Raw genomic sequence first — 7,846 nt, 5'->3', positions numbered from 1 at the left:
TAAGACTGGCTACTAATTAAAAACATCCATAAACAACTGCCATCATGCAAATATATATATTGTCGATGCCTCCATTTGAATTTGACTAATATTTTTTTATTTGTATGTTTGTATACGTGTATATTTGTTTATGTGTATATTTGTTTGTTTGTATATTTATCTATACTTGTTTGAATATGTGTATATTTCTTTATGTGTATATTTGTTTATGTGTATACTTGCTTATTTGTATATTTGTATATTTGTTTATGTGTATACTTGTTTATTTGTATATTTGTGTTTATGGATCATTAGCAGTTGTTCATGGATGTTTTTAAACTACCTTGTATATTGTCAATGCCTCCATTGAATTTGACTAATATTGTTTCTGTTGGATAAGTGTGATGCACCGTACACAATGAAGCAAGCAAGTACATAAATGTAAACTTATTAAAGTTAAACTAATTAAATTGAAGGGAATGTATCCATAAGGCCTTGAAGCACTTGCTTGCCGGTACTTTTGTACTAGACCATTACACAACAAGTTTCTAGCATAGCTATTTATTTCTGAACATGCTTGCTTAATGCCCATGTAGCTCTCGAAAAGACTGCACCACTTGTTGTAGTATTGTTGATGACCAGAAATTAGGAATTATGCACTCACAAAAACATTGAAGTCACTATGTGGCTATACACATTTAGCAATGTCTTAAGATTGGCTATTGATTAAAAACAGACCTTCAGGAGGAATATAAGAAGCAACACATGGACCTTTAACCATGAGCCTGATTCAAGAGGATGTTCTTGGATCATCTGGGATATTGCTTCCAATTTTTTTAAGTTTGTAAGACTAGTTAGGAAAACCTAAGGAGGAATCTTCTTATTAAACTGCAAGCACAGAAATTTAGCAAACTCCTGTTTAAAAGTTGAGTTGAGAATCCTCAAGGATACTTATGATCATAGACAAGAGGATGGCATGAGTATGCACCAATCTCATAGAAAGAGGATGGCATGAGTATGCACCAATCTCATCACCATCTTCATAGAAAGAAACATGGTAGAAAGCTAGAGATAAGAAAGCTTTATTGTAGTCACAAGCATAATTGTTTCCCAAACTCACCACTCTATGTCTACTTTCACACGTAGAAAATCACTCCATATATGAGGAGTCACATGAAAAGATGCAGATGAATCTATGATCCAATCTTGCTCATAAAGAGCCATTTGACACAACAAAGAAAACATTTGACACAACAAAGAAAACAAGGGATAAGAAACTTGCAATGTGATGACTTGAATATGTTACTAAAGTACATTACTCTTAATAATGTTACTAAATTTTGGAAGGCTAATGGTCTACTTGATATCATGAAATGATTCTCTGTAATTCTATTGCTAGTTTTGAACTCCGATAAAACAATAGTAAATAAGATTTTATGGTGAAGCAAGGTGCCCGTTATCTCCTACACTAATTGCCATGTATGTGGATGAGTTTTTTGACTACATTGGAGGGATGGTGATAGAGGAGAACAAATGGCAGGGACATAGAGAAGCAATTAAAGAAGAGATAACCAAGGCACACGAGGAGAGCCTTGAGAAGCAAATCAATGGTTTTTACTCCAGGTTGATCTTTGTATGTGGGCCTAAGGCCGTTTTGTACTTTTCAAGCATTAATGAAATGGGAACCAGCCCACCTCTTCTCGCAAGAGAGAGAGAGAGAGAGAGAGAGAGAGAGAGAGAGCATGTGTTATAATTTTTGAACCTGATGCATGCTTTTACACCATGTTGATTATGAAAGTGTGTGTATCTAGCTATGCAACGTAGTAGTGGGATAGAGACACAAAAAAGCGCTATTAAACATGAAGGCTAGGTTGTCTGTATCATGTCAGTAGGCTATGTAAGTTGGTGAATGACTAATTTTCTAATGAGCTAGTGAAGGATTTTATAACAATAAAATTGATTGTAAAATGTGGAAGATCCTTGCATAAGATGGCTCACTTTGCCCATCTTTACTTCTCATTCAAATACTCATCTCCACGCATAGACTTTTGCATGTTTCTAGCTAGCTCCATAGAGATTATACCAAACTAGATACAAGTGGTAGATGGATAGGTAAATACATAGATAGATGCATAGCTAGATCATTGTAGTATAGCATCTTTGTGGATAGGAGGTAGTGAGGTGTGGTCCATGCCTGTCTTATATATGTTGCTTCAAGTTACAGACTACTATGTCTTATATGTTAATTCTAACACAAAAAAAAGCATGTGTGTGTGTGTGTGTGTGATAGAGAGAGAGAGGGACCATCAAACTCAATTCTGACATTCCAGAATCTCCCACAAACCCCACTATGGCAAACAAGATGCCTAGTCCCACTATGATCTCAAAGGACACCATCCATGTCCAATACATCACCAGATGAGCTCTAACAGGCGGTATGCATCCACAGAGATGCATGTTCAAATGTAGGCACGACAAGTGCTTGCTGGGCTACTGCCTTTGTGACAAGGGTGGGATATATAAAGCTCTTTCATTGTTTTCAAATGTAGGCGCGACAAGTGCTCGCTGGGTTGCTGCCTTTGTGACAAGGGTGGGGTATATAAACAATTATGCATATATATGTATATTTGTTAACATAAAATGCATCTTGTTTGCATATTATGTGTAAGTTGTATATTTGTTAACTTAACATGCATATTATGTTTAGCAAAAGATAAATTTGCTTATTATAAGTGAAGTGTATATTTGAATACATATTAAATTTTAAAGACCAAGCATATATATTCAAAAAGTACATATTCATTGACTATAATATTCAAAAAGTACCTACTCATTCATTGTGATACCTACAAAAAAACTCTTTATCTATCTCCAAAGTTTCCATATACTAAAAAACACAACGCTTATTCATCTAACTTGGACAAGTAGTTGGCCTAATCATCAGAGTAATACTTAGAGGAGCTATCTTTAGAGGCAAAATCAACCTCACCTTGTATAATCAAGAATCAATTGTTATCCAAGTCTACACCTTTGGCTCTCAATTTCTTAGTGACCTTTGTAAAGTTGTTGGCCCAATCATCAAGGTAATACTTAGAGGAGCTATCCTTAAAGGAAACCCTAGTTAAAGTGAAATATAAGCTTGTTATAGGCTCAAAATTACCATCATCCAAGTCAATTATTTCTTAAAAATGTATTAAGACTTGAACCTTATCTAGATTTTGATGATTGCTTGAATTGTGAATCAGATCTACTACTTTGTTCAAGCGCATTGGTTTTGCACACTTGCCAAGACAAACAACATATCATCAATCAGGTTGCTTTTGCCACTGCCCAATAATTGCAAAAGAGCTCTTGCGGAAGGGGCCAACGTGCTGCTCACTAGCGTATGATTTATAGTTCTCCACCATGACCATTTCTCCGATAAAGAGCTTGGTTTATATGCATAAAGCATTGGCAATAGATAGCATGCAGCCTTAGATGCATTAACATGTTTCAATATTGATGTTAGATGCATGTGCATCTAATATGCATCTCATATGTGCAATTAATGTGTGTGTATCTAATATACAAATATGCATAGAAATATGCAAGAATCTTCATGCACTACTGCTTGGAAAAACCCGACCAGCAGGGCTGGCCGACCAGCCCCCCTCCAGCCCCTATATAAGAGGGGCTTCCCTTTCCATTTTGGTGTGTGATTATTAGATCATCCCTCCCCTCTCTTGAGAGCTTGCCTCATACTACTCCAGCCCCATCTCCGGCTGTGGCTTTGCCACTCTTTGCTAGCCATCTATACAGTAAAGATAGTCTTCCTTCATATTCTGTTATCTCTCTCTCTCATCATAGCAGAGTTGGTAGCACTGATGGATGGCGATGTATGGAGAGGCCCTTGGTTTCTATGATTTTCCGGATGATTAGGGCCAAGGCCTCCATCCCACATGAGATTATTCGTGCAGAGCTCGCTGCCCCTCCATTGGTGGTGGAGGCACTCACTCGATCAGTCTCTTTCATGCATCGCACCTGGGCTCTCCCTAGAGACATATATGCTCATTTAGCCCTAGAGTCTTCACGACAGTTGGCATCACAGGGAGATAGATCATGCTGGTATGCACAGATGACATCTTGGTTTGAGCTGCATGGCTTTAGTATGGACAGACTACCTCCTTTTCAGTACTCCCTAGATGCACCCTCCATCTCTTTCACCCGGGCAGACATTACTCGGCTTATCAGGCAGGACTTGACTCAGTTGGATACCAAGAGGACATGGATACAGCCGGCACATGAGCTTGGTACGAAGATGGCTTTCTATAGAGAGCATCTTCTCCAGCTTACAGAGGACGGCTTTGTGATTAGACCCAGCTATATGGATACTCATCTCTCTCATGGGATACGGTGTGCTCTTGGTCAGAAACGCACATCCTCACACCAGCTAGAGATTGAGACAGGCAGATTTAGAGGTGTACCAGCTGAGGCCAGGATTTGTCAGTTGTGCCATATAGAGCCAGAGACAGAGTTACATTACATTTGTCACTGCCCAGTATACTATGAGATACGGGGTCGTTTTCATTGCCTATTCAGAGAGGGCTTCGGACCGCTTTCTAGGGTCATGAAATACCAGGATCAGAGATGTCTCGGACACTCTACTTATTGGAGTTGCGTAGACACAGAGAGGATCTCTTGAGGAGGGGCTCAGAGAGGGAGACACAGCACCAGAGGCACATTACAGACTACTTTCAGCCACCACAGATTGAAGAGTCAGATCAGCAGGCTCCACAATATACCTCGACTAGATGATCGATCGGTGGAGTTGGGACGGTCTCGCCGCCCTAGGATGAGGGGCCCATCTCGACACCATCGGAGACTACGACAGAGGATCCACACCATACCAGCACGGCATGGGAGTCGTCCAGCCAGAGTTCTCACCATGGAGGACATTGATGCTATCCGCCATCAGCCGATGAGAGCGATCTTTGGATAATTGATGTATATGGTGTCTAGAGAGCTCTTGGATGTATCCTCTTCTCCTCTCCCAGATACTACTCTTCTCCTCTCCTAGATACTACACATTAGGACCTCCCCTACTACCTTTTTCAGTTCAGTTTTTTAGTTAGATTTTTAGTTCTTTTAGCTTTCAGCTTTTACAGACTTTGTATCAGATCCACCACATTTGTAAACTTTTGGTCTCATAGGTCATTTTGGCCTTTTGAAGACGTTAATATATATATCATATCTCTCTGTTCTAGGGTTTTCATCTGCATTTTAGGGTTTTCGAATTGTTTTTAGAGTTTTTCCTTGCTGATTCAAAAACATCATTTGCAGCCTAATAAATGTCATAACCAGCCAAGGGAAATTCTAATTTTTCATCAAAAACAACATCCCGGGCTGATTATAATCTTCTTTGAATTGGGGTTATACAATCTGTAGCCTTTGCTCTCATGACTGTACCCCACAAAAATGCATTTAGTGGCTTTGTCATCCAACTTCCTGCACAACTCTTTGGGTATAAGGTCACAACCACTTCAATGGCGTGGTCCACACCCCTCAATGGTGGCAAACCCGAAGGTAAGTCATTAGGAAAAACATCCTTGAAATCAGTCATGATTTCTTGGAGTAACACAGATTCATCCAAATCGTGTAATTCTATCGAAGACAAGCAAACACTCTGCCGGAATTCAGTAACCATAGTGCCAAAAACAATAGAATCATCTAAAATAGACAGAAGACAACGATATAAATCAACATCAAGAGTTTTAATATCTTTAAATATTTCAAGAGCGGAAACAACAGGAATAGCAAATCCATTATTTACAGAAACATTTTTACAAAGTGACACCGCTACATGCAAATAATTGTCTTTAACAAACACCAAGGAGTGATGTACATAGTCTATATACAATGAGTCTTGTTTATCATAAAACCAAGAAACTGCTAAGATAACATCCGCGCGGTCGAGACGCATGATATGAAAATCAAGAGTCTCCCTGTAAATCCGCTAACTCCAGCTCAAGGCCAGGAACCATCTAATTCGACACATCCGTGTCCTCGCCACTTGCCACGAGCCATCCTCACGCGATACTCATGGTCACATGAGCGTGTCAGTAGCCCCAACATCTGAACCAATTTTGCATCCACAAAATTGTGAGCACTCCCATTATCCAAAAGCACAGTCACATCATGACCATTGATCTTTCCAAGGAATCGGAGAAGATCATGCTTATTAAACACTTGTGTACTAACTTTACAACCAGTTGCATGAACTGTGTGATAGGTGGTAAACTTCAATATTTACAAATTCAGAGTTACCCGAGATCTCTTGGAGCTGAACCAAAGGATGTTTATCTTTGCAACCCTTAGATTTCAACATTGATATATTGCATAAACATAACAACAAAAACCTTGGTAGATTAGTTAATAGGTGCTATTCTTAGGTGTTAGTGAACTATTTCTATTCATAGGTGCATGATACTTTCGGACATGGGTCGGACATTTGTGTATGTAAGCAGCCTAAATGTGTACAGTCCTCCATGTGCTAAACTCGCCATGCTACGCTAACCCTTACCTTCCATCGCAAGTCGGTTTCCATCGGTGATAATTACTGATCAGCATGAACAATCTACTGCTATTAGGGAATGTACCACCTTGGGGATTCCCACAATCTGTGTCGTTGATACGGATTGTGATCCAGATCTCACGGATATTCCAATTCCTGGTAATGATGATGCAAGATCCCCCATCCGATGGATATTAGACAAATTAACATTAGCCATTCATGAAGGTCGTTCAAACTCGAAGGTCTCGAGATTGATCGATAGTGAAACTGGTGACTATTCCAATCATTCCGAATAGGATGAAGTAAACGGGGAGTTATATAATAGGCACAAGTATGGTATAATTCCACTTCAGGAACGATTCCCGTAATATCCAATGCTTGAGATGTCTATAAATTCAATCATTTCACACAAATTATTTTCCACATAATTTTCATTTTTTTTGTTTTCTTAGTCAATTTATGAAGGGGGAGGGGTGACACGGATATAAAACAATTGCCCATTGATGGGATTGATGATCTACATCAAGTATCGAGCGTGGAGGTAGGTTAACATCTCTATTGGCAAATAGGAAATTTCCAAGTTCATGCACAAGTTCTCGTAACTTCCTGGGTAGTAATTGCCATATTGTTGGGGTTATCTGCTGTAGCTACCCGCAACTCACAAACCATCCCGACTGGCAGTCAAAACCTTATTGAGTATGTTCTTGAATCTATTAGGGATTTGACGAGAACCTAGATGGGGGAAGAGGAGTATCGTCCCCGGGTTCCATTTATTGGAACTATGTTTTCATTCATTTTCGTTTCCAATTGGTCAGGTGCTCCGTCTCCTCGGCGAATCATTCAATTACCTCACGGAGAGTTAGCTGCACCTACTGTTGCACCAGCTGTGCTTACATCAGTAGCATATTTCTATGCGGGTCTTAGTTATTCTGGTAAATACATCCAACCAACCCCGGTACTGCTCCCTATCAATATTCCAGAAGATTCTACTAAACCCCTATCACTTAGTTTTCGACCCTTTGGAAACATATTGGCTGATGAGTTGGTAGTAGCTGTTCCCGTTTCTTTGGTCCCTCCGGTTGTTCCTGTCCCTATGATGCTTCTAGGATGATTGAAGAAATATTTAAGTGGGATTCAATATATGTCAGATTTGCTTGTTCAACCTTTGCTTCTGCTCTGCAGAAGACCATCACGATTCTGCTGCTCAGCCTTCTCTCTACAGAGAAACTCAACCATAGTCCTCTCGCACAGGCAAGTCTCTCGTGCTCTACATGCTATGGTTTTGTGTTTTTCTGATGTAGGCATCGAAGGATATCC

The 7,846-nt window shown here is 39.7% G+C and overlaps 1 pseudogene; it reads left to right on the top strand.

The window, feature by feature from the left end:
* Window positions 1-3,814: 3,814 nt before the first annotated feature.
* On the top strand, window positions 3,815-4,957 carry LOC147899753 (uncharacterized; annotated as a pseudogene).
* The last annotated feature ends 2,889 nt before the right edge of the window (window positions 4,958-7,846 follow it).

Source organism: Dipteris shenzhenensis, chromosome 8, assembly GCF_047967505.1.
Source record: "Dipteris shenzhenensis isolate YYH24624 ecotype China chromosome 8, Dip_SZ_1.0, whole genome shotgun sequence".
NCBI lineage: Eukaryota > Viridiplantae > Streptophyta > Polypodiopsida > Gleicheniales > Dipteridaceae > Dipteris > Dipteris shenzhenensis.
The sequence above is the reverse complement of the archived record's forward strand: the minus strand, read 5'-3'. Positions and strand labels throughout refer to the sequence as shown.